We start from the raw sequence: 21,498 nt of genomic DNA on the forward strand, positions 1-21,498 counted from the left end.
TATCAGCTACTCTATCATCACGATAGCCTACCTTATGCTAGCAAGCTGTCCAGTGGTGAGTTTGCATTTTCTTTGAAATGTTTTTTTAACCTCAAATGTTACTCTGGAGGCATTTTGTCACATCACTCAAGCTCTTTGGGTCTATATCCAGTCAGTTTTGTAACAAAATCAGGATATTTGGCCCTAGAAAGTCCCTTCCCTACACATGAGAGCATTAAAAGAGCAATAAGTAAGAAATTTACTGCAAAACTAATCAAATTCATTCTCATTTGTCACCCAGGGTGGAAGTGTCATTCCATATAAACAGTCGGTCCTCTCTATCATCAATGTCGTAGTTGAGTTTTTCCTCTTGCAAACATTGAGGAACGGTCCGGAACTACTTCGGTGCGATGTGTAACCCGTGTTTACTTCCTGGTTCCTCAGTCAATCATATGAGAGTTCTCAAGGTTCCCAAAACAGAGCACAGCATTTGGTATTTTTGTCTTGGCAAAAGAGCAATGGTCTGCAAACATGGGAGCCAGTAAGAGAAGCGGACCAGAAATAAAACAGAATACAATATCATATACATATCCTGTGTAAATAAAAATTCAGTGGAGTTTCACAAAAACTACACACCATTTAGAAACGGCATATTGGATTGTCATTGGCAGGCTGTTTTACTGATTTGATCCACTAAGTTTCAGTAATACATATCGCTCCTTTACTTGAAGGGTGGTTAGCTTGTAGGTCAAAATACTGATATACAACCAGAGTGCTGGTGATGTCAAACCACTCATTTAGCTCCGGCTCTGCAGCTTGTCATAGGGTGAACATACAGAGAGACCATTTCAAGGAACACGTTTTGGTTTGACCCAATGACACAGGCAACCACAGATGTTTTTTTTTCTACTGACATTAGACAAATAAAGCAGTAAATGTTAACAGTGAAACAGTACATTTTCTTACCTGACAAACTTTGTGCTCCCAATCAAAACCCAATGTTTCCTTCAATGGTCTAGCTACTGAGGTGTTTGCCATAGCCAGGGTATGAGTTGTGCCGCGTCTTCATGCCAAGATTCAAATCATTTTGTAATCTTCAGGCGAAAGGTTTTTCCAACAGAGGTGTTTTTTAGTGGGTAATGAGAAATCCTTCCTCTTGATGTGTTTACTTTCACAAAGCTCACCTCCTTTTCCTGCATCGAAAGATCTCTGGAGAAAGAGAATGCTTAATCCACCCTTTTTCTGATTTCTAATAAGAAGCCGCACACTTGTTAAACATTGTACCATTAGAAAGAGGCTTTTGGTCCATAAAACATAGTTTTTCCTCTTTACAGCAGCAGACTACGGTTCCATGGAGCCCATCATCATCCAGATATAGTAATACATTCCTATTTTAGAGAGGCTCGGCTCCAAAAGCCATTTTTTGTCTCAGAAAAATGTATCAACTTACTTTTCTGCTTTGAAAAACACATAGACTGGAAAGGTTGTACTAAATTTAAATAAACCTGCCCTGCCTTTAAAAAATCAGATATTTGACATTTAAACCAGTCCTTCTTGTTTTCTGTGCCCCTGCTCCAACGCAGCAGATTCCTGTGATTGACTGACCTCCCTACTATTTCATCAAGTATGATAGATGACTGGTAATGATCCATTCCTTTAATTAAGATGTGTGAAACTGGAGCTCATTACTCTTTGTGTGCAGTAATTGTTGGCAAAGTCTTGCATACAGTAGAAGTAAATGCCACAATACAGAGTTTTAAAAGTTATGTACCCATATCTCTTGTTCTGTTACTTGGTCTTAAGTAATTTTGCTCTACTTTTCAGTCACTAACCACTATTAATCACATGTTAACAACTTCTGATTCAGCAATCCAGCAAACTGAAAGTCAAAATTACAGAAAACTCTAGAAGAAGCCATAACTTCACTCATACAGATCTTTAAACTTTCACTGCTCTCCTGTGGCAGTTGTTGTTTACATCAGCTGATTTGCTTGATAGACAGCGAGGGGAGCTGCAGCACCTTAAAGTAATTAGCCGAAGTGGAGTTTGTCCATACATCAAAGTCTAAAACATCAATATATGTCATTGCGTCAGACAAAATAGAAAAGCTAACGTCAACACCCGAGCTTTTAATTCACTGCATGAGTGCCAATAGAATCAAGACCAAGAAACTAAATGAAAGGCTACTAATAAAACCAGATCAACATTACAGGTCTCACTGAGGAGCAAAGGTCAGAAATATAGCTCACTTAAACCACATAAACCTGTCTGGACCCATGAGAGCTGATTTAGGAGGTACAGCATGCTTACAGTTTAATTAATATCAGTTCACTGCAATTATCTAGTTTATTACTTGTGATAAGAGCAACTTGATTTTTTTAAACACTTCCAGGAGTGTCAGAGAGGATTCACATAATGACTGTTTTTCATTTCTAACTTTTGAAAGCTTAGTTAAGAAGTGTGTGCTGTCAGGCCATATTTAAATTAATTGCTGTCAAAACAAAAAAATACCAAGTTGTCCAGAAAAGTTTAAATATTTCATATAGTACAAAAAAGCATTTTGCAGTATCATATCTGATGATGCATAAAAGTACCCAATCATATTTATCATTTGTTAATTTGTCACTATTCTGATCAGTTTTGCAACATTGTTTAATGGTCTATGTAGAAAGCCTTGCACATTTTTAGATGTTACAGCCACAACCTTCAATAAATTTTACTCCCCCCCCCCCACCCCACTATTTGAGAAGCACCGCCGAGTCAGACACAGCGATTCAGTTGGAATCGGGAGCATTGATCGATGGTGCTTAGCGTTTGTTACTGCTTTGAACGTCCATGTTTTCCACACTTTGCCCTGCCTCTCAGGGTCTCTTGGCAATGCCCACTTTGGTGGCATTTTTCAAAACGTGTCTTTGGTGGGAGTTATGCTTTTACAAATTGCACTTTAAGTGAGCCAGAATGACAGGAGGAGCTGTGGGTGGATTTGAATCAGAGCTAATTATATTAAATGACACCCAAGGGCAATGGCTGCTGTTAGTTATGATATGAAATGGAAATTAGGTTTTTGCTTCTTTAACAGATATCCGTTACTGAGCAAGGTTGTTTCTTGAAGTGACCAGAGATACTGCATGCAGTCTGTCTTTCTTCCACTGCTTTTTAGTCTTTTGGCATTGTCGCCTTTTGGCATTGTCATTTATCCTGTTAAATTTAAAAAATCTAAACAAAGTTCAGAATCTCATGACAGGTGTCATAAAAAGAAACAAAGGATAAATTAATTTTATCCCTAATGAATTATCCCTACTGAATTTTATCCTCTCAAACAAAAGTGTGAGAGGATTCTGTAGTTGAACAGAGAGATCCAAATAGAGCATTGACTATTCTGATTGGAAGCACCGCCAAATGAGCTTGAAAGTATCCAACGCGCAACCCCTTTGCAAACTTTAACTGGTCTGAGGCAAAGAAATGTACTGCCAGTGTCCATATCAATGGGGCAAAATCAGCGATAGCAGTATTCAGAGGGACTACGGCCATCAAAAATGAAGTATTCATGTGGAACCACTGTGCGCCCGCAACCTAACAAGGAGTCGGCTTCTCCTGCCGTGGCTCCTGCAAACTCGATGACTACGAGTAACGAGGATGCTGTTGAAACCATGTAAGGCTGTGGAGGCATCTTTGAATGATCATTTGAATCGTGAATCAGCAACATTTTCACCATAAAACAAATATTTAAAGGGCCTGGTGATCATACACGAGTAACGATGATACATTCTGGATAAAAAAACAAACAAAGAAAACAACAAAAATTTTTACAATTTAAACCGAGACTGACAGTGAGTCATAAACAATGGCACCATCTTGAATTCAGTGAGGAAGTTGTGGATCTCAAGCTTTGATCATTTCACTTATCACCGTTCAATTCATCATCTGAACATGGAAAGAGTACAAATGCAAAACTACCAAGACATGGCCACCTAAACTGACAACCTGGACAAAGAGGATTAGTCTAAGAAGCAGCCATGGTAGCTCTGGAGGAGCTGCAGATATCCACAGCACAGGTGGGAGAACCTGATGACTGTACAACTATTAGTCATGCACTCCACCAATATGGCCTTCACAGAATCCTACACATTCATTCCCTGCATAAAGATCTACTGTACAGACTCTTCTCCATTCATATGTATCAAAGCAAGACCAGATATTCCCTTTGTGTTGAGATGAAATGCTGCTACAGAGTCAAAAAACCTGTTTTTACACGAAGAACTAAACTGCTCCGCATTACATCTGCAGTCAATCTCTTTCTTGCTCTTGTCTTTGTAGCGACTGAACCAACATTCATTTAGCGCTGAGCATTACTGGACTTTGGCTAATACTCTCTTTCCACCCATTTTTCAAATCCTTTTGATTAAAAACAGTGCTGCAAACTGGGTCAAACAAAGAGACATGTTGAAAAAAAAATGAGAGGAAAAGCAGTTAGAGGAGCCACATTTAAAACCACAAGGCAAATGTAAAAAAAAAAAAAATTTTTTTTGAAAATGGGACCATCAAGAGGGAGTGTTGGGCATAGCACTGTAGCGTATCAACATGTGGGCAGCAGTTACAGCTGTTTCTGTGGTGGATTATTATAGAAAACAGAGGCAGCTGTTGAGACACGTGTCTTGCCGGTCCCGTTTGGCCTGCAAGGAGTATTCAAGATGGTCTTTACCAAAATAATACAGACTGCAGACACCAGTCCCAATGGTTTAGCCAGTCTTTTTAAGCCAAAGCATTTTAGACTAAATGAAATCCAGGCCCAGGAAGAACCTCAGTCTGATTCAATGAGTCTCTTCGGTGTCTGTGCGTGAGAGCGTGTGTAACGCAACTGCTCAGGACAATCTTAGAACACACACACACACACATTTGTTTCCATGCTCTCGGAAATCTTTAAAATTATTTACATTTGCCCCTGGGAAAATCTTCCTAACTACAAATTTCTTCACTTCAACTTTTTACCCTCCGTTTAAATGACTCAAGTCTTTGGTGCTTGCACTTTGTCCCAAAAGGAGGCTAACTTCCTTGCGTTTAACTTTGTAAACATACTCATATCCCCACACGATGAGCAATAAAAAGCACACACAAACCAGGCACAAAGGCCGCAGATGTTAATTTTCCCTCTGAAATGTTGAGTGCCGAAGTGTCTCTGTTCCTTCCCTTGTTTTGACAGCTGTGTGGGTATGTGTGTGAGGGTGTGTGTATTTTTGCAGGAAAAGACCCCAATTAGTGTTAAATGTCCCAGCTCCCTGGCTTTGGTCTTTGACGCTGTGATATGATCTCCACCTCTGGTTCTCTCTTTGTGAAAAGAGAAAGACCTGATTAGATGTTTCCATCAAGTGGAAAATAAATCGCTCAGTCTGAAATGTGGTCATTAGCAGTCAAGCAGGAAGAGAAAAGAAATATCATCTGCATTTATACGGCTTGATGTTTAACAGGAGTATTATAAAATAATCTGTCATCATTTAATTTTTTTTTCTCATGACCAATGCTGATTCAGCTGAGTAATTTTAAAATAAAACTTTTGCTGATACAGAGTAATAATGAAATGAAAATCAATGCCATGTATATGTTTGGAAACCTTGTAGCTTTGTAGCACAGTATATAAATAAAAATAAATATAAAATGCTACATTTCATCAGTACTACCCTAATAGATATCAAAAAGTTAAATCACTACTACTACAAAATCATGAGCAATATATGGGTTGCCAGATATTACATTTTTTAATTATTGAATCACTGGACGAAAAAAACTAAGATTGTTTTGGATGATAAGGTTCAGGGAACTTTATTTCGATAACAAAGAATCATGTGACATGCATATTGTAGTCTATGATACAACTTTCCCCTAAAGAATAACTGCATAAACCAACTCTTGGCAAAACAGCGTCTTGACTGTGGTATGCAAGATGAGGGAGTTGTGAATGGTGCCAAAAATCAGTGATACTTCTGTTAAATCATAGATATTTTGAGACATATTCTGTGTGCACATCATGGATAAGCATAAACCAGTCAGCCTAAACTACTGTCATGCGGATGCTGTTTTGGTGAGGCCCTGTGTTGTTTTCATCAACATCATCAGGGACCCCTCACACCCCCACCATGGACTGCTCTCCCTGCTGCCTTCTGGGAAGAGATTCCGCAGCATCCGCTGCAGGTCCACATCCAACTGCTGAACTATAAACTGGACTCTGCACCACATTTTCACATTTGCATCATTGCATCTCTATCTAGCATTACAAATGCTGCCGAACTGCCAAGATGCTGTTCCTAAATGCACTCTTCAACAAATGCCCTTTGCACAATCATTCTGCACATACAAATGGTTTTAAAATACTCACCTGTACACTGTGATCACACACCGTCTCTTTCTCCTGCATTGTTTACATTGCAATTGTTTACTTTTAATCACTGCTGCACTTTATACTGTAATTTACTTTATACTGAACTGTATGCAACGAAATTTCGTTCTGTACGCACTCTGTGCATACAAAATGACAAATAAAGTTGTCTAAGTCTAGGTTTTTGTGGCAAAGCTTTGTAAAAAGTTTGTTTTCATCAAAAAAATTCTCCCATTAGTTCTGGGGAGATTCATATAAATAAGACGTGAAGGCCTCTGTCTTGCAACCCTGTTCTTTACCGTGGACGCATGAAGAAAACAGGAGATTGTTGTCAAATGATGACTATAACTGATCCTCGTTCATGCAGCTCCTACATTATTGTGGTTGGCCCCCTGACAGCTTCCCTGACCAATTTCTATCTTGCTTTTTCACTCATTTTCGCAGATCTGCTGGGTTTTGTTATACCATAGTTGTGTAACATTTTCTCTGATTGTGATGACTATCTTCACATAACCATTTCATATAAATAACCCCGCTATTTTTTTTTTAACCCTGTTCCTGACTTGCACATTTTTAAAAAGAGATCCCTCTTATCCATTATAATGTTTCTGCAAACTATGGCTTTAGATAACATATCCACAATGCAGAAAAGCGTGTAAAATCTGAGAAGCATGGCTAAACTTAATTTGAGGTTAATCATTTTTGCTATAATTGAAGTCAACAGTGAACTTAAGAGGACTGAAAGCTGAAATTAAATAAAATGGGGCTTAAACAAAGTATTACTTTAGGGATGTGCCCACTTATGCAACCAGAGTGGTACACCCACTAGAGTGGCAGACTCTCCAAATTAAGAATCACAGCTCTCTGTGGTACTTCTGCTGTATGCCAAAGTTTAGACTATCTGTCTCAAGTAGCTTCTAAAGCGTCACTGCATAACTTCACATTCCATTAAGGACCCTTTGATCATAATGATTAATGGTGACTGAAATATTTGGACAAATGCTGTGAACCTGCAAAAAATAAGTAAAATAAAAAAATAAAAACATGTGAAAAATGTAGCTGTGTGGACAAATGGGTTGCCAGGATGATTGATGTAGCTGCCGCACTTGTTCTTTATGATCACCCTTGATCCTCTGTCAATTTATATAGGCGATGTTGAGTATGCCTAAACCTACTTAACGCTAATGCAGGTTTTTTGCCTTATCCAAAGTGACAACAAGAAAAAGCATTTACTTATCCATCAATCTGATTTCATTAATTTCACTAACCGTAGCCAGTCGCATTGCCTCTGCTCTTTGACCATTAGGCAATCTGTATGTGCAGTCACTCGGTGCACCCAAATAATGAATGTCTGAGAGGAGTTTCAGCTACAGAAAGTTTCTTCTTTGGTTAATTGCAGCACACCTTTTAAGTGGTAAAGCCTGTAAGGATTGTTAATGAAGGCTGCTTCACACAACTTCATAAAATTCTCACAGGATTTGAATAAATGGTGCTGGAATTTGAAGTTATACTTGTGTCTACATTTTCCCCTTGCAGAATTAGGTTTGGATTGTGTTATCTATTTTGAAAAAATTATTTTTTGTTACAAGAGATATAGATGCTATTACCTGAATTGAAGCCCTTGCTACCAGAGCATGATACACTGCTTAATGATAATTTGTACTGCTTACCTAAGGTTATATTACCCTGCTTATCGGAGTTTTGACGATATCATGTCCAGATGGTAAAACTATTCAGTTAATCTTTATTTCTATAGCGCTAATTCCCAACACATCTCAAGGTACTTTACAAAGTCAAATTCAATCAAATCATACAGACTACAGAAAACTATAGATACCTTTCCTTATTGACACTCTCAATTCAGTTTTAATTGGAGATTAAGACTAGCTATTTCTATTGAGTGAATTTTCATCAGTGCAGACAGAGCATCTGCATAGTACAACATGATATTAAGTACATTTATTATCAAGCAATTGCAGTGACTTCTGAGTTGTGCTTGCATATGTTCTTTAATGTTAGCACGTATGCACAGTATATACGTCTTCTCCAAGTTGCAACAGAATTATTTTTTGACTGGGGATTAAATTATAAATTTGCAGTATCAGGATGCATTGAAGGGTAATTTTAAAACATTACTTAAAGCTGAGAATCTTCAATATATTCATACAAGATATATGGAAAATGCAAATGTGTAATAATAGTATGATGGCCCTATAGGGGACTCTTTATGTAGATAGTATAACCTCACATAAGTACAATCAGTGCAATACGTCAGTTTTCCTGGGTGGCTCAACAAATGCCATCTCCCTATTATCTGGTAATAATAGTCAGCGGGATATCCTGACCAAAGAGAAGTGAAATTCCATGAAAGAAAAAATGTAACAGTTTAACCAAACTTCCAAACAACATTGGCTAGCAAAAAAGCCACAAAGCATTACCTTATTAAACCACCCGAACAGTCGCTTTGATGACATCATTTTAATAGGGATTTGTTTTTGTGACATTGACGACTAAAATTATTCAAAATATTGGAGCAATACTTTTGAATAAGCTCAGGATCTCACACTGTTGTGAATCCCTTCATTCATAAAGAACACCAACATAAAGGAAACATGTGGGAAGAAAACGCCTTTAATGACTCAACCAGGGTTTAACCTAAGACAAGTCATGCTCTTCCAATCCAGTCATGGCCAAGCTTTAAAGTTCTTAGCCAAGGCTGGATTTATTGGCAACAATGATTTTACAAAGTGTGGAGTGAAAGGTTTAATGCTTTCAAACTTCTTCTTTTTTTCCACAATACTCCAGCAAAGAAGGAAACGCATGGAAGTCATTTTTAATAAAGCAAAGCAATTGTTAAACACTGTCTCTTTTGGCTGTCTACATTTAATCAGTCTCAAGCTTTTAAGGCATCTTGTTGCTTCCTTTCTAATAAATGAACAGTGCAGTGTTTAAAGCAGCTCCCATGGGGCCAAATGCAGATCCACTTTATCAAACTGAGATGACAAAACACTGAGTCATCTGTCAGACTGGTTAGACTGGTCCTGTCTGCTAAGTAGGATCATCATAGTTACATGTATTTGTCCTGAGGAAAAAAGGGTCATTGGATTGAATAGACTTCCCTGTTTTATCCCCTCCTTTCATATTGCTGTTTACTCTTGAAGGAGAAGCTGATTGTGCTTTTGTTGCTGGGAGTGGGAGCATTTTGTGCTTTGGGGCCTTTGCAGAAGTATGTGCTGACGAGTTATGTCACTGGAGGCTGAATCTAAAATTAAGATGTTGTTTTGTGATGTGAATACAAAAATGGCTGGTAGTTGAGTAAAAACATTTTACCCAACAAGATTAAGCGTGAAACAAAGTGATACTTCACTTACCAAAATGGAAGCAAGCTCATTTATCTTCCCAGCTGTTAGCAGGATGATTAACACCGTGCCTGAGCCAAGAAATATCATTTAGCCAGGCCCACAATCAGTGCAGTGGTGACAGAATGAGGAGCAAGACTTGTTTAATCATTGAAGGGTGTGATTGATGTTTTTCACTTCTTTTTAGCTCTTCAGTCAAAGTGTCTGCCTGTAGTACTAGTAAGATGACTCCTTCTCTGCAGGAAAGCCTATCAGTTGTTATTTGATAACCTGAGTGATTGTCTTAGCAATGAAGGCAGCACATAGTATATGTGTATATTTTCTGCCTCTGGAAGTTTTAAAATGTGCCTATTTTAGTGGTTCTCAAACTTTTTCTGCTTTCCTTGAAGAAAGGAAAAATGTTCAGCACCCCCATTCCAACAGAACTTATAATAAAAACAATAACTTCTATATGCCATGAAGCCATTGTTCTGAGGATTACCCAGAATCCATTTTGTATTATATACATTTTATAACAATAAAGGTTTCTAACAACTTTTTTAACAATGCCACATTTTATAAACCTAATACTACTACTACTATGTTTTTAGTCTGACCCGTACCTGCAGTCAGAACAAAGGAGGAAACGCCAATGTTCACTGCCTTCAGACTAGGGTTGTCAAAAATATAGATACTCTGAAAAGTATCAATACTCAAAAACTGTATCCGGACACAATACTAATTTGGCATGGTATCAATACTAAATATGTCATATGAGGCAAACGATGAAGGGAAACCCAAAGATCTTGACAAGCCCGTGTGCAAACAGTGCTTTAAAGTGGTGGCAACGAAGTCAAGCAGCCCAACAAACTTGGCCAAACATCTCAAGGACTGACTCCCTGGCCTTCATGATGAATTCCTCCAGGTTAATAAATTAAAGTTCCCTTTTATAATTTAATTTATTACATTATACGTGTTACTGATTTTAGCGTGGTCCACATTAATGTTGTGTGATTAGTTGCGGCTGGCATGCTACTAGGACTGTGTTATATTTGGGTTATTTATTTAGAATTTATTTGCACACTTATTTAAGTAGAATTTATGATTCCGTAGAGAAAGCATGTTTCATATTTAGATAGAAAAAGGTGCATTTTTAATGTTCATAAAACAAGAGCACATCAGTGGAGGTTATTTATCAATTGCAACCTTAACTAATGTTACATCTTGTCATTTTCCAGTCAAAAGAGACCGCCACCCCTGGGCGCCTATTAGCATGCCCAGGTAACGTTCCTAAAGTTCTAGCTGGTTAAAGAATCTAAATCATAGGTCAAGTCTTTATATGTCTGTTTGTGATCCATTGTGCTTACGAAATATATCGCAAAAGAACTGCACACAGAATGAATTTCTATTTCTAGTCTCCAGTTTGATGGCTTTACATAAGATTTCCAAAACAGTGTCTGCTTTAAGCCTTAATGTTAAATCTCTGCCTTGTTTTCCAGAGATGCACAAAGCTCCAGGGAGGAGGTCTCATTGTCTGTTGTGTTGCCAAAACTTTTGAGGCACTTGGTTCCTAGCAGCAAGGCAAAGCCTCAAAAGTTATTTTCCGTTTAATCTGTTTTGTCTAGACAGATGGGATCCATTATGACTAAGAAAAGCTTGGTCAAAACAAAGTGACCCCAATTGTTGTTGTTTTTAAAAGGGAAGCTGTTTTTGGAAACCACTTTTAATTAAGAGCAAGCTTCAGGTGCAACTCATCCTGGTCTTAGATTACATTACTTTGATCAAATATGCAATGAATTTGTCACAGCACTATGTAACTGTTAAATTAATCTACAGTGGAGCAATGTCGGCTAAAAAAAACCCTGACTGTCAACTTCATTTACCAACTTCAGTTACCTAAACCTTTTAACTCATATTATGTACAACTACAATGTTTTGTCTTGAGAATGATACCCTGTGTCTCATTTAGATTACCTGTAATTATCTATGAAATAAAGGTACAATCAAACTACAAAAAAATAATCTAAATTTGCTAAATTGCCTTATGCTTTTAAGACAGGGATGGCTGCTATGTCAAGCTTTAGGAGTTGTATCACAGTTCACCTGCTCTGTTGATGCTTTTGACAAAATAGTTGCTTTCTGAACTGTTTTGGTAATAGTATTAATATTATGGCTGTCCAGTCAGGTGAAGACCCTAAGGCAGTGCGCAACAGCTGCTTGGCCTTCAGGTCCTGACCTTGGATCCTTTGCTACAAGTCCACCTCCTTGCATCGTTAATTTCACTGCCTTCTGCTTTCATCAGCGACAAAGTGTCTGATTTGACAGTCATAAAAGTCTGATTTTCATTAGAAATCAGTTTTAATTGGAGATTTCACTTTAAAACAGTAATTCTAACCATTAGATGCTTATCAACCATTAAAACAATAACCGTTTCATCCATAAATCCAACTACATACAACAATCAGCATTTAGTGTTCATACATGATTATTATAAATAAGCACCTTGTTACTTGTATCAGTCAAAAAGGGGAACTGTCCACAGACGCAATATAAATACCTTTATTGTCCCACAATGGGGAAATTGGGGCATAATGGGAGCAAAAACACATAGACGGGGTCACCAGACTTACACACTGGATTAAAAAACAGGAATACAAAGCTAATTTTAAATTAAGCTGTATAGTAGAGGACAAAGAAATTATAAGAAAGGGAACAAATACTGAATAGTTGTCAGTGCACTAAGCCACGATGAACTGGTTGAACTCGCACAGCTGACAATACAGCAATCTGATTGGCTAAGCAGCAAACATCAAATCACGTGACCTCTTGGACCGAAGCGCCAAAGTTTAGATTTTTTATCGGCTATAACTTATTAATGTGCAAGTGCAAACGTGGGAACATTGGTGTTTTAAATCACTGCTATGTGTAGCAACTTATCCCGGTGGAAGAAAGTTGGCCCCTGACAGTTCATACGAAAAGTCATCCTACAGATTCTGGCCCACGGCCAATTTGGCAGACTCAAAGGCTTGATGTTTATTTCTGTGAGATTGAGACCTTGTGTCATTGACAAATTTGTCTATGGTGTAAGACTTGAATAAAACTTGGCTAAAATAACATCAGATCTGACTTGGATTTGAGACTTTCACTTACTTGCCAAATAAAGACTTGAAACTTATTACCCCTCAAATAAGATTCACCTGCACCTTTAAAGACTTTAGACTTGACTTGGCATGATTTGGGACTTGTTCTTCAAAGACTAAGGGCTGGACTTGGGATGGGAAAAATGACTTGTGTATATCTCTGCCTAAAGCTGAAATGATTTGTAGTCTTTTGACCTGCATAACCCCTAATTTTAGCTGTTTTCTTTAAGCAGACACCAATGAATCCACCTCGTCCTTTTTTTGGTACTTTCTTTCTGCATAAACTGTTTATTATCCAGTCGTCCCCTATTTTAGCTTTTATTATACCATATAAATCTAATTTTCTGTATAATTACCACATGAAATTACTGTCCAATTACTGTATAGTTTTTCGCCAGGTACACATATGCTCTGCTTTATATAATTATCTGTGTGCAGTAACTCGTGCTTTAACTTGCTTGGCAGATTTCCTTCTGGCATCTAAATGCTCACTTAATTACACACCAGGTGCCTTTTCTTATTTTGTATACTTAGTGCACCACCCTGCTGCGACAAGTGAATTTTCCCGCTGCATGACTAAAAACGGGATGTTTTTGACTGGCCGTAACGTAGCAAATCAGAAATAAGCGTCGTCTATGTGAGGAGGCTATATGTTGCTGTTAGTTTTTGCCGGGGCACACAACCCATAGATGTCGAGGCTGGTGCTTGAGCTGTACAGATTTTTAAGGCTTTGGCCTGGAAACGGGGCTATTAAAACAGCTGCAGTTTAAAACGTTGAGTTTTTCCACTCTAAACTGCAGAAGTGTACCGACATTAACCTCTGCGACATCACAATGCAGGAATTTTATGATCGTTTTGGAAACATGTAGCACCAGATGTTAACACAGTATCAGCTGAAGCAATTATCCAGGGCACATGTTCTAACCAAATGTCAGCAGGGTCAAAGTGTGTTATTCGTGCTGTTTTTAATCCCTTCTTCAATTCATAGGTTTTTATGCCTTTTCCCTAACAGTGTTTTATCTGGTTCTCTTCCAGCTGCTGAGTCAGTGAGAACATCATCATGAGATGGGGAGGCTGGTGACCGCAGGCTGTAGCAATGGGTGTCGTGGTTAGCAGCTGCTGGTCCTCGGTGACCTAAACGGTGCTGTGGAGTTGCCTCTGGGAAAAATCGAATGAAATGTTCAAAGGAAGAACAAAGCGGGGTGTTTTGAGCGGCAGTAGGCAAGACTTTAATCGATGCATTGCATCAGATGACCATAAAAACACCAGCTGGAGATTAATGCTGTTAACTTCCCCTGGTGCTTAAGTTTGTTTGGCTTGTTAACAGGTTTTTTAGGCTGTTTTTCTTTTCTTTTCTTTTCTTTTACAGCAGTCTTCGCACTCAGTCATGCTTACTCTGTTGAAATCCCATCTGGTTAAGAAACACAGCTATCAAAATACATAAATGAGTTTGTTCACTCTTTTAACTCGGTGCCCAACCAACAAAAAAAAAGCAAACAGCCTATTTCTATTGGCTAAAGATATAATGTATAAGATATGGACAAACATATAGCTAACAAGCCTTAGAAACAATCTTTTGGCATCAGCAACTTGATCTCAAACTGAAAATTTTGGAAAAAATCCCATTTTTAATTTGAGTAAATTTATTCAGTCACAGCCAAATTTAACAATAGCTTTATAACAATTATTTAACAATAGCCTTAACACCTGCCTTATTAATAGACAGCAGCTAGTCTAACACTACATGAAAACAGAGGGATCTTTGACTTTGGTTACTCTTTGTGCAGTCTCTCTAGCTCGTTTAGTGTCCTTCCCCTGTTATGCTCTCTTCAGCTAACTGACAGGATTTCTGAAGGATTTAGATCTTCTGGCAGCGACTACCAGATTTCTATTTTTAAATATCCTGGTAGTTCAGAGAATTCATCATGCCAGGTGGTTAAACATGTTTTCCAGAGCCTTTGGGTGGGAAACGGGCCCACACCATCACACATCATTGACCTAGTTGGCATCAGGTGCCTTTTCACATATTTTTCCTTTGATGCCTGAACTACCTGGAATCGCTGTAGCCAAAATGTAATTCAAAAGTCTCATCTGACAACATAATACTCCACCCGTTTACCTTGTGGTGATGAGATGGATTTGATTTTTTTTTTCTGGCATGCCTACAAAACAACCAGTTGACATATAGATGCCTTAATTATCCCAAGAAGCTACTCCCTACTGCAGGTCAAAACAGTGCGTTTCAGAAATCTTCTTCCTCTGTACATGGGGATGAGATAATGATTCTCCGGGTCAAGAAATAATTATTAACCCAGGGAACCATAAATGCATGGTTACCAAATTAACGTTCATAGAAATTTTGATCAAAAGTAGATTTAAAAAGAAGAAATGCCTCAGTAACCTGCATTTTCAAGGGTATTGTTAATAATAATAATATTAGTAACAATATTAGATAGTATTTCTAAATGTGGGTTTTCCCCCAGATGAAAAAACATTCTCAATGGTTGCATTTCCCTAAGAGCACAACAGTTGCTTTATTTTAGACCATAGCATTGAAAAATACTATAAACCAGTCAGGACGGGGTCTGCTAAGTTTGACCGATTCGTTTTTGAAAACAAGTCACATTGCTTTGAAATTTACAGACGGGCAACTAAATCTGACTGTATTGTTAAAACACATTATCTTGATTGATGATCATTATTTTCAGAGAAAAATCTTTCAAAAAAACACTTTTTGGCTGAAAAACTATGCCTGACATGGAAACCTTTCTTTAGGCTCCTTCACAAAATGAGGATTTTTGAACTTAATAGCATTTATGTGAGCTACTCCGTGAACATGTCTGCAGCTGTGTTTGCCACTTGTTAATGATCCTTTCAAGTAAATCTAATTATAACTAGTTTGTTTGTGTCTTGATGTTTAAATGTAAAGCTGCACAACTACAAGGCACAATGGGAGAACCTGTCTAGTGCAATGTTTACACAATCCATTCTGAGTGTTCTGATTGTCATTCCTTTTGTATCTTTATGTCAGACCTTGCACTTCATCATATGTATTTAAAGCCCTTTTCAATAATTTTCCACCAATATTTCATTCAAATAAATGGTTTCCTTTGACTTATGAGCTTTGTGTTTTGTTATTACTGTTTAGTGCTGGCTTCCTACATTTACCAGATGTAGAAAATGGACTGAAAACTCATCGCTGGTGTCCAATCTGCTTTTCTCTAGAAGGAATAATTTCTCATGTAACATGGCGATCAGCCCGACCAGCGCATGCAAGGGGGACGAGGAAAAAAAACATGAGTTGCTCAGCTCTATGTTTGTGTAGTTAACACAGAGAGAAGGAGGCACGCAACCTGTGAGTGTGTTTCCCATAACAGAGAATGGGAGCCAAGAGGAGAGGGACGAAAGTGAAGAGAAAAGAGGGTGTGTGAAATGAGCAACGACGTAGTGAGAGAGGGTGTGAGCAACAGAGCAGTATTTTGATGTCTATAAAGTTAAATGTGTTCTTCTTGTTTTGGACTTCAGCAAAATCCTGGCAGTAAGAAGCCATCTGAAACTGAGGAAGTTCTCTGCTGTGTTTGTTCATCTTGCTGAATGAACTACAGTTCACCTTTTCTCAAATAATTTCCACTGTTGCATGATTTGGTTCAGATCATTGAACTCCCTTTAGTGAGTTATAAATCTAAACCATTTACATTTATAAACATATTCAACAACGGGGTTGAATATGTGCAACATCTAATGTGCAGCACACACTATACAAATTCACTGTTACAGATGGGTACACTGGCCTTTTTCTCTCTGTGGTGTTCTGCAAAGCACTTAATACTGTGATTTTAAACTAAATATTGACAGATTTCTGTTTAACTAGATGGCACTGAGAAACTAACCAAGTCATCTAACCTCATCAGACAGCTAAAAACAAAGCATGAAATTTAAAGGCTATGTACAGAAAAAAAAAACTTGTTAAAAGTTGTGGTTAGACCAAACCTGGAAGCTGAAAGGTCAAACCAATGAGAAGCATGGGAGGTGTGTTTTAGCTACAGAGTACAGAGGTCACTCAAGTGTCATCACATCACTAGAGATAATTTGATTATCAAAATAATAGGAGTAAACATTTATTTTTTTATTTGGATTAAATTACTTTTCATGTTAATTTTTCTTGAGATTGAATGTCTTTACATGTTCAAACATAATCTAAAATTGCCAGCAAGGAGGAATGGAAAAACTTTTTTTTTTAATTCATTGACAGGCATCTAATTCTGCGACAATACAATACTATGACTGCAGCAGGCACTGCTTCGTCTGGGCAAATGTCTGATTTTCCGAAGAACAGATGAACAAGTGCCACAATTTTGACCCTAACAAATATTTTTTTCTGAATATAACTTTTTGTTTGCATGTCAGGCTAATGCCCCCCCCCCCCCCACACACACACACACACACACACACACTCACACACACACACACACACACCACCACCATATGAGAAGTGATTTCACAGGTTGAAGCATACACTTTGCTACACTTAGCCCAAGTTGAGGTATGAGGGGCGTCAGAATAAGAGACATTTTTTATTTATTTTTTGCCAGTGAAAAGGCTTGTATTTAAATTAAGCATTTTGCATTTTAAAGTAAAAAACAAATACTGAAATCAGTTTTTTTTGCATTATTGCTTTCTGATAAGAAAATCCAATTTTCTTATCAATAATACAGTCAGTGCAATCAAAACTTGCACTGACTGTATTAGATAAGGTCAACAAGATGCTGGTGTTAAAAAAGAGTTGATCATGGTTTATATTAATGTTTCCCAACATGGTCAGGAGTTGTAAACAGCCAAAATTAAGGGCTTAAAAACTTTTCTAACATATCTAAGTATAATGACTTGGCCTGTCTCTTCAAGGGTTAATGAATGCAAAACCATTCACTGAGGTCCAGTGCCATGTCAGCAAATATATTTTTTCTTATAGAATAAAAGCATGTTTACCAGTTTCACCAGCAGCAGGGAGGGGTTGAGGATGGAGCTCAACAGAGATCAAATCTCAAAAGCTTAAAGGTTATGAACTCATGGAGGTTGGGTAAGGTTGCAGATTTGTTCTGTTTTTTTAAACAGACATATCTTGATAAGTCTTGATGATGACAGCACAGATAAGGATAAGTCAGGAACAAAATTAGATGGAATGCACAGTTTTACTGTAATCTCTGTTTTTAGGAATTTAATATTTTATATGTGTAATGCATTTTATTGAGATACATCTAAAATAAAAATAAAAATCTTTGTTTATGTTAAAATGTGTCGCTTTCAACAGTGTCTCATAAACTACAAATGAAAAACATGACTAAGTTGGACTTTTTTTTTAACTTTTTTTTTAGAGAGGTTTAACAACTAAGATGACAAAACTAAGATGAAAGGTTTAACAACTAAGATGACAAAATATAAAGAATGGAAATAATCTATTTTTATACTGGACAAAACCTTTGCTGGGAAAATTCAGAAAAAAGAGTTTGAACTCTCTAAAAAAAAGTCCAACTTTAGATGTTAAACGTGCATCAACAAATGTTGCATTATGAGCTTTCTCTATCTCTGCAGACTGAAACCCATTTTTTTGTCTGTGGCTTTGGCTTCATCAGATGACACCCACCAGACATCGAAACAAGTAAAGATGATGCCAGATTTTGACATTTTGAAAAGGGTGTCAGTTTACGCCCTGCTATATGTTTCTTACTAGGCAGCCTATGAATGTTTCCCCCACCTTGGACTCGTCAGAGAGATAATTTTCATGACACCATATGCATTTGAAACAAAATACAGAAAGTACATTTGTAAAATAAATTGGATAAAAAAAATATTCAAAGATGTTCACTTTTTATCTGATAAAGCAAGCAAATATTCGACTAGAAAGGAAGACACACTTCAAAATGTGCTGGGCTGTTATTGTATTAATAAGAGATTGGTTGTTGATGGTTTGCTGTAGCATAAAGGAATTCTGTTAAACATCAAGTCCTGACATATCAGTCAAGCATGTGAAGTTTTATAAGGCATGTTCATTAAGATGCAAAGTGCAAAATTCAGTGTACTGCTGTCCCTCTCTCACCAAAGGATCTACCTAACACCAATATAATAGAGTAAACCAAAATGCTCAGTGAACAGAGCAAAAGAAATATCTAAGAAACTCAACATCTTCTTTTTTCTGTAGTTTCCTGTGTGTGTTCTTCCACACCAGATAATCAGCTGACCCATCCTGGGATGAACGTTCAGTGGTTTTTACAATCTGAGTGCCCCCAAGTGGTCCTACAAATTTCCACCGTTGAAGCATCTCTCGGCATTCTGCTCGTTAAAGTGAGCAGAGGTGTCAAGGAACAAAGTAAAAATACTTTAACTTTCTTGAGTATACATTTTGGTTATATATACTTTACTGAAGTATCCAACTTTTTACTTCTACTCTTTACATTTTCGCATAATTATCTGTACATTTTACTCCTTACATTTTGAAAACAGCCTCAAGAACACAGCAGCTGTATGCAGCTTAGCATGGAGAGCAGAGAGTATACAGAACTAGATGCTAAATGTGCCAACCGAGCTCCAGCAGCAAGTTTGTAGCCAAGTAGAGAAAACTTGTGTATCTCTAGCTGAATTCTGGAAGAATTTTCAAATATAGTTGGATGCAAAGTTGAATTTGATATTGTTGCCCATAGCTATAACATTGAACACAGTACATATCGAGAATTTATCATACAGGACTATTAGTTACTTTTTGTTTATGATTAATCGCTTGGATTAATCATACATTTTGACACGCTGTCTACTGTACATAGACAACCAAACAGGGATAATTGTTCAGGGCAAAAACTGCCCTGAAAGCACAAATTTTGTCTTGTTATCTTAAATGCTTTGCCCTCATAGATTCCTGCAGCTAATGAACATTTACATTCCAATAAAGGTTATTGATACCATGTCTCTGAAGGTTAACGTTTTGCACTATTACAATACTTATAGGCAACCAGTCATGTCTTCTGTTTCATGAACCATGTTAATACTCAATAGTGCAACATACTGTACATGGTTCTTTAATATAATGCATTAAAAATGTGTTAATTTTCAATGGGCATATGTGCAAGTGAAACAAGTTGCCTATCCCAATTTTTGGGATAGGCAACTTAATATCTTAATATAACATTCGTAATCGCCTTTAAAATATGTAATTAAATGTATTAAGATTGATGTTGTGGACTCTAGGCCTTTGTGCGGGTGGTCTAACTGTTTGTTCATTAATTTTATTAAATTACATTTACTTTTATACTTTAAGTAGTTTTGAAACTGGTACTTTAATACGTCTAATTTAATTAAATTTTATTTATATAGCACCAATTCACAACATGTCATCTAAAGGCACTTTACAAAATAAATTAAATCAAATCATAGAGAAAGATTGTTCAAAAAGTTTCTTATGTAAAGAAACTCAGCAGACTGCAACGAGTGTTGACTGGGGATTAAAGAAGAAAGAGTAGAGACACAAAAAGCACATAAGCACACATTAATCCAAGAATTTTTTCTATGTTGAGAGAAGAATGGCACACGATTCCCCCCCGGTGACCCGGTAACCAAACGCCAGACCAAGTGTACCAACTATAAAGAGAAAAAACCCCCACAGAGAACATAAAGTTAAAAGTTTAAACAACAACAAATTATGCAAAATTGGAGAACAGCAGGAGAACTCAGCAGAGTGAGAGAAATAGACCCTGATGTCCTCCAGCAGCCTAAGCCTATAGCAGCATAACTACAGAGTTAGCTCAGGGTAACCTAAGCCACTCTAACTATAAGCTTTGTGAAAAAAGAAAGTGTTAAGCCTAGTCCTAAAAGTAGACAAGGTTTTTGCCTCATGACCAACAACTGCTTAGCTTTCAGGTACTGAACTGTATTTTTGGGACTTCCTGATAGTAAGGATACAATAGTCCAGCCTTGAAGTAACAAATGCATGGACTAGTTTTTCAATGTTAATCCTGGACAGAACGTATCTGATTTTGGCAATATTCCGGAGGTGAAAAAAGGAAACCCTGGAAACCTGCTTAATATGAGATTTAAATGACATGCCCTGGTCAAAAATAACACCAAGATTTTTTACTGTATTACCAGAGGCCAATTTAATGCCTACCATATTAAGTGATTGATTAAGAAGTCAATTTTTGAAGGGCTCAGGTCCGAAGATGACTGTCTTGTCAGAATTTAAAAGAACATCCAAAGTAAATAAAGCTTTGTGTCATCAGCATAACTGTGCCATGCCATCTAAAAATTGCCTCCTTTTGCGGCCAATACAGCGTCAATTCGTCTTGGGAATGACATATACAAGTCCTGCACAGTCAGAGGGATTCTAAGCCATTCTTCTTGCAGGATAGTGGCCAGGTCACGACGTAATGCTGGTGGAGGAAAATGTTTGCTGACTCACTCCTCCAAAACACCCCAAAGTGGCTCAATAATATTTAGATCTGGTGACTGTGCAGGCCATGGGAGATGTTCAACTTCACTCTCATGTTCATCAAACCAATCTTTCACCAGTCTTGCTGTGTGTATTGGTGCATTGTCTTCCTGATACACGGCACCTCCTTCAGGATACAATGTTTGAACCATTGGATGCACATGGTCCTCCAGAATGGTTCGGTAGTTCTTGGCAGTG

General features: G+C 37.5%; 1 long non-coding RNA gene across 2 annotated transcripts in view; it reads left to right on the top strand.

Moving 5' to 3' along the window:
- LOC105937220 overlaps nt 1–14,319 on the top strand; it is a 117,039-nt gene extending 102,720 nt beyond the window's left edge. For both annotated transcript variants that reach the window (XR_001166921.3, XR_001166923.3), the window contains one exon: nt 13,863–14,319. This is a non-coding gene — a long non-coding RNA (uncharacterized LOC105937220). The remainder of the gene's footprint in view (nt 1–13,862) is intronic.
- Nucleotides 14,320–21,498: the final 7,179 nt, after the last annotated feature.

This window comes from Fundulus heteroclitus, chromosome 22 (assembly GCF_011125445.2).
Source record: "Fundulus heteroclitus isolate FHET01 chromosome 22, MU-UCD_Fhet_4.1, whole genome shotgun sequence".
Taxonomy (NCBI): Eukaryota; Metazoa; Chordata; class Actinopteri; order Cyprinodontiformes; family Fundulidae; genus Fundulus; species Fundulus heteroclitus.